We start from the raw sequence: 11,342 nt of genomic DNA, 5'->3' as shown, positions 1-11,342 counted from the left end.
GTGCGCTATCAGGGTTCTTCAGAGGAACAGAGCTGATGGGATAATGACGCACATCATTCAACCAAGAAAAATTCCTCACGGACATACTCTGTTGCTTAGGCTTTAGTTTATTCTAAATGTAGTTGACAACCAAATATAGTCATCACAGCAGGCATGGAAGGACAGACTAGGCTGGTAACCTGTGTGGGACCCAGGCTAAATCTGGTAAACTGTGAAAAGGCATGGCTGAGGATGTCATGGGTATACACTAGGCTAGACCCTGGAGGAGGACTTGGGAAGCCTGCATATGGAGCAGGTTTTGTAGGTGGTACAAAGATTCCTGGGGGTGGGTGCAGTGCTTTCTTGGGGATTTTTCATAGACTGGGATGGTGATATTCTTTGAACGTAATTTCAAGGACTACTTACAGAGAAGAGGTACAGAGATAGTTACTAGAGAGAATTTTAAGAATTAGATATTTCTGTTTAATATTAGGTGACTGTTAAATAATCCTAAAGGTCTAAAGATCTGAGTTTTCAATGCAGTGTTGTTTTAAAATTTCTAAGCAGCCTTGTATTGAACAGTGGCCTTGACTAGATTTTTTTTTAAAAGCCCCGCAGCTCAGAAAGCAAGATTTTATTATTATTATTCCTTAAATAGATGGAGGTAATATAATAGTTGGTGTTTAGGAAGGATGCACTCAGGAATATTGACTAATAAAGTAATTTTTCTGTCACTTAGTTCAAACGGAGGACAATTTTCTATTTAGCTTCATCTTTAAAACATGCAAGGACATAAAAACACGAGAGTTTCTTTTTTTAGTAATGAGATCCTGTTTAGAAATCTGATTATGAATATTTGAACATCTTCATAAGGACAAGGAAAAATGTATCCTAAGTTTCAGGGGGTAAGTAGGATGCTTTTGTAAATCATACTAGCTGTTAAATTAAGGAGAGAAATTTGTCCTTTGGAGGCACTGAAACTGGTGCAGTATCCGGGTGTGGAATGCTTGGTGGTGAACAGCCTGTCCCTCTTTCTTCTTCTATGTATTCTCACTTGAAATCAATGCTTCAGGGACATATCAGAGTGGCAGAGCCTCAGAGGAGAGAGAACGTGTGCCATTTTTCTTTCCAGATCTGGGCTATCTTACTCAGTATGATCTTTTCCAGTTCCACCCTTTCTGTTTACCTGCAAATGTCATGGTTTCATTTTTTCTTTATTTCTGAATTGTATTCCGTGGTATATATGGACCACACCTTCAGTATCCGTTTCTCTGCTGAAGGACATTTGGATCGTTTCCTAGCTATTGAGGACAGAGTACCAGTGAACACGGCTGACAAGGGTCTGTGGAGTAGGCTGTGGGGTCCTTTGGGAATATGCCCAGGACATATGCTACGGCTGGCTCACGCTGCAGATTTAATTTTGGATTTTTTGAGGATTCTCCACACTGATTCTCCTAGTGGCTGCACCAGTTTGCAACCCCACAAGCAGTAATTAGGGGAGGAAAGGAAAATAAATACAGAAGAAGAAGGAGATAAAAGGACACAGTAAAGTTGTCTGAAAGAGTAATAAGGAATCATGCTATTAACTATCTACCTAAAACACCTATATTAAGGTGTGTATGTGTGTAATATATATTAATATATTTGTAATATTTACTAATATAATGTATATTAATACAATATATTATTATATATTATAGTTATATATGCATATATGTGATATATATGATATATATATATATATATGTTTTATATATATCATGGTACTGTGTCTAAAAGCCAAAGACCAAGTACCCCCCATCAGGTATGAGAAGCCTTTCTTTAAGTTGTTGGTCAGGGTTGTCCAAGAGAATCTCAAAATATTATAGAGTATTGCTATTACCCCAGGCTGCCCTCTTCTCCAGAGGTGGAAGGTGTAAGTCCCTATTGCTGAGGATACCATGCATGTGAGACACAAGGGTGCAGAGGCCTATAAGCTGGACATGACTGAAAGTCTCCTTCCTGAGGACTAGCTTCATGGTACAGGAAGACACCGTGTCAGCCTCCAAGGGATGGAAGTGAACATCAAGTCTCTCTCCAGCTATGAGGCCAATGACTCACAATGACCTCTATGGCACAGGAACCCCAAGGGTGTAGCTGTGACACACATACCTTTGTGGTGACCTAGCAGCTCTCTGATTGGATTTGAAACTCTCTCAACAATGAAAAAATCTCACCCGGAACTGGAAACCCAGCCGACTACTCAGGGCTAGAGAACCTATAACTGTCAATTTCCTAGATTTATATGACATGTGACTAAGTTACAATTTTATAATCACAGATAAGTATAGTCCTTGTCTCTTCTCAAAGGATTTGCAGCCGATGTGCACCATTACAGAAAAATGCAACCAATCAAAGTGCAGAGTTATGGAGCCCAGTTCCCGTGGATACATCTACAATACGCTGTCCTACTGCATCTAAGGTTCAAGGGTAATTGTGGAAGAGGGGTCAGGAAGATTTTGAGAGCCATTGGACCAGGGAGTGAGACTGTACCTCCTAGTGATGTCAGAAGCTACACTCGTAGAGCCTTACCAACATGACTGCCCAAACATGAACAAAAGCAGACATGCCAAATGGAGGAGAGCCCAGGGGGCCTCCGTACTACACAAAGAGCTGGGGGATGCCAAGGGCAAGGTATTCCCCTAGGGAAGAGCACACTAATAGGTTACCCATTGGCAAATGGTCAGCCCTGAAAACACAGATGGATAACTTTATACAGACTGAGCAGGGTCTATTTATGCTTTTTGGAGTGTGTGTGTGTGTGTGTGTGTGTGTGTGTGTGTGTGTGTGTGTGTGTAATAACTACACAAAACACTCCATGGATTTGAAAAGGAGCAAGAGGGTTATATGAAAGGTTTGGAAAGAGGTCAGGAACATGGGGGATGCAATTATAACCTCAGAAAAAAATGAAAGAAATATTTTTTAGAAGTTTCTGTCCAAATCTCTGTTGGAGCATTCCAACAGGGCCTGGGAGAGCAGAAGGCAGCAAGGTTAGAGCTACGCCAATAATCAGTAGTCAGGGTGCTTTCGCTGCCTCAGCCACTCGAGTCTGTTCCCACATTGGCTGTTGCTTTTGTCCCTACAGAACATTACATCACCGTCATCACCAATGCATACATGTATGCATGCATATACATATGTGATTAATGCAAAATTTCTGTAGTGCGAAAAATATTAGTGACGTGATACTCAGTGGACAAAAATGGATTCCAAGTGAGCTTGCGTTTTGCAGGTGAAGTGAACAGTAACGCTTGGTCTTAGGAACAAAGACAGTGCAGACATCGCTAACCTATAGATCTACGTGTCAAAGGATGGAGCGTCCCTCTGTATTCCGGCAATATGCACAACCCCATCCTCAGATGCTCAGACAAGTTAGGCGAAGGCATGGGAACAGACAAAGGGAGGAGGGCGATATTTATGTTTTTAAAAATGAGCTGGATAATTTTGTCCGCACACACTTCTGATTCAAAGGTTAACGTAAAAGTGTGGAATCTTTTGGAGTTTAAAATTATTATATATAGTTTATTCGAGCAGTAATCCCCTCAGAATTGGTTATTACCACTATTAATGACGTGCTAGTTAGAGTGTTAATGGCCCATAGCAAAAAAACTGCTGGTAATGACTGATTTCCAAGGGATTATTACTTAATTAATGGCACTCCACCTATCCTCAGTCATTTTTGTAAGTATCAGTTTTATTGCCTATTTCAAGACCCTGAGTCCTGGTTTATTATATTTGAAAGAATATCATCAAGACAGATAAAATAGATAATAATTTCAACTGTGGCTAGCTTTGTAACGTATAAGAACATCACAAAATTATTCCAATATCCATTTTTTCCCTTATCAGTAAAATGTCACCTCTGACTTAGGCTCAAAATGTACTTTAAGAATCGCCATTTGATTTTTTTGCATGACAAAACGTCTAACTTCTTTTTTTTTTCTAAAGTTATGGACTCAATTTTACATCTCTGTGATTGGGATTGGGTGGCAGATGAGAAATAGAGGTAAGATAAAATACTTTAGTTTTTGAGCTCTCAGTTTATGTGGAGGGTGCTGGGCTGGAAGCCATGTGATCTGAGTTTCAGGCAGCCCAGTCTTAGCGTGGCTGCCTGGTTTAGCTTTTCCCCTTTGCTCAGTCTTCATGAGGTCACTGGACTCTGTGGCCCCTTTAATAATTCATCCCTATTAAACTCTGTGACCACAAATCATACTTCCAGAGGAAAGATGTTAGTATAGTAGAAAAATCCCCTTTCAGTAGACCCTTTCATAGGATATCTAAAATATCCTTATACCAGACAGAAACTTTGGATATGGGTTAAAGCAATTAGAACTCATCTGGATAAAACATCTTCTTTGTTTGACTTTGTTAAGCTTTGTGGCTTTTGACACAACCCAGCTTCTCACCAGCTGTCTGATGGGAGACAGTCTTAGTGCTCACAGTAGGTCATTTTCATGAGTTGCCTTAGTTGACTTCTAAAGATGAAGCTCGGTACTAATTAAAATATTTGACAAGAAAGGACAGAAAATCATCTTCCCATAAAGACAGTTTAGCTGCTGATGCCACCACAACTCGTTGGCTAAAAGTTCTCTTTGCTTAGTTTGTGAATGTGAGATTTGAGGCAGAAGGACTTTCAGCTCATTCTCCAGGTCTCATTCTCGAAGCGTGGTCTGGAGACCAGGGGCACTGAGGTTGGTTTGGGAAAAGAGCCGGCACAAAATCACCCTCCGGATGTGAGCTTTGTAAGGAGAGAGGGCGGCTTCCTGACCATGGGATCTAGGGAGTGGGGAACAGAGGCCCAGAGAGGAGCCTTCATGAACAATGGAAAACACTGAACGTTTGTTTCATTTCAGAGTGATGCGGAGTTTCTCTACCATGCAATTGAATATGGGGTAGCTTAGGTGACAGAGAGCAGAGAGGATGCTGGGTACTCGTTCTGAACATAAATTGTGTGTAGTTAGGCCACAGCACAGCATTGCTTCTTAACTCTTCCAGAGAGAGCCAATTGCAGGGAGACGTGAGCTGACTTTGTAGGCTGCTGATTTTGGTTTGAGCTCTTCGGGCATGAACAGTGTCTTAAAGGGGCGTCAGGCCTATGCTCTAACCCCACGAAGCCAAGCCTTGCTTTCTTAGATCATACTCAGGTATTTGCCCTTCCACCCTCAGCCTCAAAAGAGTGTCCAGAGCTCCACGATGTTTGATAACGCTCTACAACATAAGGAGGTATGTCAATATTGGCAGAGCTGCGCAAGTCAGTAAATCAGTATTCTCTAAATAACCAGCATGTGATTTTACGGATATGCACCGGTAAATTTTATATATATATATATATATATATATATATATATATATATATATATATATATTTAAGTAGAAGGCAGACCAGGTTTTGACTTAGCAAGATATAAGAAGTTGTTCTTGTTTCCAATTCCACTTTGCTAGGAACTACCAAGAAACTACCATTTGTTGAACTCTGGCACAGTATCAAAGAAGGCTATTGTGGTCTAGAAAGACTTTAAAACAACACCCCCTTTCACTTACAAATCGACAAAAGACCAGCCTGTTCCTCATGTGCTCAGTTAAGATGGTATTGCCGTAGGTCCTGAGCGGGACTGCAGAGAAACAGAGTTGGTCTGTGAGCCTGGCAGTGCAGTAGCTTAGAACAGATATACAATAGCATTGTCCTTCCTGCAAAAGCTTCCTTTGCTTTGGAGAAATTTCATAAAAGTATGAATACAGATGTTAACAGAGTGGTAATATAATATATTTGTTATTGTTCTAAAATAAGGGGATAGCTAATTTGAATTTTCTATGTTGCTTCCTGATATGGTTAGTCATAGCATGCGGGTCACATGAGCAAAGCGCTTTGAAGTCATAATAGTTTTTGCTTGTGTAAAAGGACCCCCGAGGACAGAAATTATGAGGAGAGGAACTCTAAGTCAGTTGTAGTTCTGAAGAATTACTTGCTACACCAGCCAGAAAACATTCTCTCCGTACCAGAAGCAATGTCTGAGAAAGAATTCTGAGAATGGCAATCCCTGGAAGAAAGATCTCCTTCCGAGTGCCATGGGCCAGATGGACTGAGTGTCTCCCAAGGCTTCATGCGTTGAAATTTGATTTATTTCACAAGCTGTCAGGAGGGGCGAAAGTTAAAGGACCTGTGAGGCTTACAGTTGGGCTTCTGGGAAGCGATTATACAATACCCATGACCAGATCCTAGTGAGTTTCTAGAAGAGACCAGAGATGCTCCCTTTTTCTTGGCCTTTGATTCCTTTTGTGTTTGTGGTTTTAGGACAGTGCTGGCAAAAAAAGCCATCACCAGGCGTAGCTCTCTTTCCTTGAGCCTTCAGAATTTAACTCCAAACAACAGCTTCATACTTCCAATTTTTTTCTCCTCTTCCTCCTCCTCTTCCCCACTCCTTCTCTTCCTTATTCTTTTAACAAAACATTCTACCTCAGTTATTTCATCTTGGTAACAGAATAGATCAATACAGCAGGAGCAAGAATTTAAGGGAGGAAAAAACCTCATTTTTAAAATATGACAGGCTTAATTAACAAAGTCTTCCCCATACTATTTAGATTCAGATGTTGAAATTAAATTGGCTCCCCTAATAAAAATAGATAAAAACAGACAAGGAAAGGTAATGTGACTTTGTTACTTTCAGAATTTGTAGTGTAGACGTGATACCAGTCTCCTCTCTGAGTCTCGAGTCAGTAGAGCCGAGGCTGGGTGGCAGTTGGCGGGAGAGATCCCCGCTCTTCCATGAGGCAGGGAAGTGATCGGCGAGCTCACAGTCTCTCCTTACAGTGTCTCCACTGTCCAGTCACGCTCTTCTCCTCCAGAGAGGAGCAAGTGGGTGGAAGGCATCCGCAGGACCTGCACATGGCATTCGGGTTTCCCTCCTACCCTTTAAAGTGCTGAGTTGCCAGTGAGTGTAAACATTTGAGACTGTCTCCACATTTAGTCCACACAAGGCAGACGCAGTGACGACCTTCCCTGCCTGGATATTAAAATTCAGTTCCTGGAGAGAAAGGCAGATCTGTGAGCTCCACATTCGCTTTCAGCTTGTATGCAGGGAAAACAATTAAAGAGAAGATTAAATTCATCTCCTTTCCCGTACATGAAGAACACCGATTGATGGGATTCTGTTTCTCCCTGTTCTCCCTTTCTGGCACTGACAAGACAGCAGAGAGAATCTCCCTCCATTCTGAGGAGGTGGGACCAACCATATTTTAATTCCCCAGCCTCGTCCCTTCCCCAAATGTCAAGTGTGAAGTGAAGCTCTGAAAATTCAGGATGATTGCTATGCCCCCTCCCCCAGACTACATCTGTGAATGCACCCATGGATGGCTGTGGCAGAAGAGTAAGTGCACCCAACTCTTGGAGAGATGACCCCGAGTCTTTGGAAGCAGATCCGGTGGATGCATTTCTGGTTGAAGACTGGTTCTCTTCGTTGCAGAGTGAGTCATGGATGTTGAAGTGATTGACAGTGACTCCAGTGGTTATTGTTAAAATGTTGATTGAATAGGGTAATTGTACTGGCTGCTTTTGTCTGTCAACCTGACACAAGCTGAAGTTATCACAGAGAAAGGAACCTCCCTCGAGGAATTTCCTCCATGAGATCCAGCTGTAAGGCATTTTCTCAATTAGTGATCAAGGGTGGGAGGACCCAGCCCATTGTGGGTGGCGACATCCCTGGGCTGGTGGTCCTGGGTTCTATAAGAAAGCAAGCTGAGCAAGCCAGGGGAAGCAAGCCAGTAAGTAACGTCCCTCCATGGCCTCTGCATCAGCTCCTGCTTCCTGACCTGCTTGAGTTCCAGTCCTGACTTCCTTTGGTGATGAACAGCAATGTGGAAGTGTGAGCTGAATAAACCCTTTCCTCCCCAACTTGCTTCTTGGTCATGGTGTTTGTGCAGGAATAGAAACCCTGACTAAAACAGTAATCAATCACCCTTGATAGAGTGTGCTTTAAAGGGATCTGAATTGAGCCTCCAACTAGAGAAATCCATCCAGAAAGCATAGTAAAAGATAATGACCAAGTGCTCGGCAAAGACCTGGGTAGCCATCTTTGCCAAGTTACTCACGTTGTATGAAGAGGGCCAATCACAAGCAGTCACAAAGTGGAACACAGATGAAAAGAATCGGAATAATGAACCCAGCATTATCCTCACCTGCCCGTAGTGAATTCGGAATCATCCAGCTTTGTAGGTGTGTTCATTAGTGCTCAAACGCTCCCCTATAAAACCTGCCAGCACACAACATTGCCGGGGATCATCTATATTTTTCCATTAGAAAATACGATACACTTACGGTGAAAAGCGTACAGATTGCTCGGAATGAGATTAAAAGAGATGCGATGGTTTTGCTAACTCCCCTCCCCTTTCCCCCCATCCCTCATGAGTTATTTATTTGGTACCCACTGCCTGCTTAGCACTGTTTCCATTAGGGGAGCACAGTGAACCACACAGACAAGATAGGTGCCTATAAAGGGCTCACTGCGACCTTGAAGATGAACAATGGAAAGCGACCAGAAAGCTTAAAGAGTTATAGAGATGAGGAAAGTTGAAATAGATGAGGCACTGGTGGATTAACCCAGAGAGGAAGCGACTCCGCCCCCGGAAGTCGAGGTGCCTGCTTCCCCGCAATGGCTCCTGGGACCCTACCTCTAATTTTGATCAGTCGTACAGCTGTTTAGTGGTCTTATGGTCTGCCTTTGCAACTTGGGCCTCCGTTTACCGGTCAACTCGAGCAACACCTGCAGCCTGGGTTCTTTGTGCAAACTCATATTTCTTGGTGGAGTGTACAGTGAGCCGCACGAATCTCTTTGTGGGAAGTGTCGGTTCCTTGGAGGTATTCACAGACCGAGCTCATGATCACGGATGGGAAAGCACTGGCTGAGTCGTCGTCTTCTCTCTCTAGAGCGCGGTTAGGTCAACTCATTCTTCAAAACAGTGTCGCTTCAAATGCCTGCACCTTCACAGTTCATAGACGTGCAACTGAGTTCCGCAGTTGGAAGGTGGCTTTTCTTCAAGCAGATATATTGGAAATACATATTGATGAAGGGGAGTTCTCCTGAGCCCAGATGATCTTGTGTTCTTGTGCAAGTGAGGTGCGATGAATGAGAAGTGCTCTGGACAGTTGGAAGCTAGCAAATAGCTCACTTAAATAGACATATTATCAGTCAGTGTGATGGTTTGTATATGTGCTAGGCCCAGGGAGTGGCACTATTTGAAGGTATGGCCTTGTTGGAGTGGGTGTGGCCTCGGAGTGGGCGTGGCCTTGGAGTAGGCGTGTCACTGTGGGTGTGGGCTTTAATACCCTCATCCTAGCTGCCTGGAAGTCAGTATTCTAGCAGCCTTCAGATGAAGATGTAGAACTCTCAACTCCTCCTGCACCATGCCTGCCTGGATGCTGCCATGTTCCCGCCTTGATGATAATGGACTGATCCTCTGAACCTGTAAGCCAGCCCCATGAAATGTTATAAGAGTTGCCTTGGTCATGGTGTCTGTTCACAGCAGTAAAACCCTAACTAAGACAGTCAGGGATTTTTGTTTTTGTTTTTTTTTGTTTTTTGTTTTTTTTTTAAAAGACAGGGTTTCTCTGTGTAGCCCTGTCTGTACTAGAATTCTCTGTAGACCAGGCTGGCCTCAGACTCACAGAGATCTGCCTGCCTCTGCCTCCAGAGTGCTGGGATCAAAGGTGTGTCCCAGTGTGCCAGCGGATTTTGGTTTTAAGTACAGAGGGACTCTGATTTTGGGAAGAGAATAAAGTTGTTGAAAGGGCTTGGGGCAGTGTGGCCCATCCCAGGAGGGCTGGAGGACATCCGTCTGAGGCTGGGCCGGGGCCGCAGCATCCTACGGCAGGCTGGACATTACAGCATGCTTCATGGATGCCCACAGACGTCTGGCCCTCCTTAGCCCCAGCCTAGCCACACTGCCACCATTCCCTATTCCGTTATTGACTGCAGGTGTCACCACATCCAGAGAGGCCCTTCTAGGCCTGATTGTTCGACTTTCTAGAGCTGTCCTTAAGGTGTCCAGTTAACAGTGCCAAGTCTCCTACCGCACCCAGCTGTAACAAGGGCTGGGAAGGCAAATGCAGCTGGCCACCCACATCTGTGTGTTCAAGCAGTTGTGGGTGGAAAAATGCTTTTTTTTTTTCTTAAAAAAATGTGCATCTGTAGACCTCTTTTCATTATTCTGAAAGAGTACACTGTAACATCAGTTTGCACAGCGTTTACATTGTGCCGAGCATTTAATTATAAGAAATCTAGAGATTATTTTAATTAAAAGGGATATTTGCAGAATATATGCAAATCCTAGGCCACCTGATCTAAAACAGCTGCGTATGAGACAGAGAGTATCTTGGTACAAATTCTAAGAGGCAGAGAATGACTGTGAGCTCCGCCACTGGGCAGTCCCCCAAGCATAAGTCTCAGCCGAGGGTTGCTTGGTAACCAACTGTGGGATTCAGGGAGCCTGAACCCAGAAGGTCATGGGTACTAACCTTCACCTTAGCTCCAACTCGAAGCATCTGGAAATAGGGACAGTATCTTCTCTTTCTTGTCCGAGTATATCACTCACATGGCATCTGGTTGGCGTGTACATTCCGGGTATAGGTTGACTGAGGAAGGGTGGGGTTGTACATGTGTTTCTCTGAAAGTTCCTAAGGCTTTGTCGGGAAAAGGTCGTGTCTTACTCAGAAGGTATATTATATCATCAGGGTGCCATTCCAAAGTCAGACTGAGGGGGTCCTTAAGGGTCCCTAAGCAGCAGACATTTAATGCGTCTGGAGAGTTCAATCTCATTATGGTTCTGCTAGATGTGGTGGTCTCTGAGGCTCCTCTCCGTTGTCTCCCAGATGGCAACCTTCTCTTTGTCTCTCACATGGTCTTTTTTTCTGTAGTGTGTGTATATGTGTGTGTGTGTGTGTGATGTGTGTGTGTGTGATGTGTGTGTGTGTGAGTGAGTGTGTGTGTGTGTGTGTGCCAAAGCTCCATTCTCATTTCCTATCTACTGGGATCAGCCAGACTGGACATGGGCCTACTCATAGGACCCCCCTCAACCTTGGTTCTCTTAGGTCCTGTTCCTACAGTCACATTCAGAGATGAGTAGGTGTGGAGTTTCAATATATGAGTTTCAAGAGTCTCAGGATCAGCATGGCAACGGACCACTCAGATTGTTCTAGTCTGAACTTTTCACTGGGACAAGCCAATAGGTCTTCAGGTATTTGTTTGTTTGTTTCTCTGCGTAAGGAACCCACTGTCTTCAGGAGGGCTGCTGTTACCGGTGGCTTTGTGCATGTGTATTACATTCCCTAACTT

This window comes from Rattus norvegicus, chromosome 7 (assembly GCF_021556685.1).
Source record: "Rattus norvegicus strain SHRSP/BbbUtx chromosome 7, alternate assembly SHRSP_T2T, whole genome shotgun sequence".
NCBI classification, from domain to species: Eukaryota; Metazoa; Chordata; class Mammalia; order Rodentia; family Muridae; genus Rattus; species Rattus norvegicus.
The sequence above is the reverse complement of the archived record's forward strand: the minus strand, read 5'-3'. Positions refer to the sequence as shown.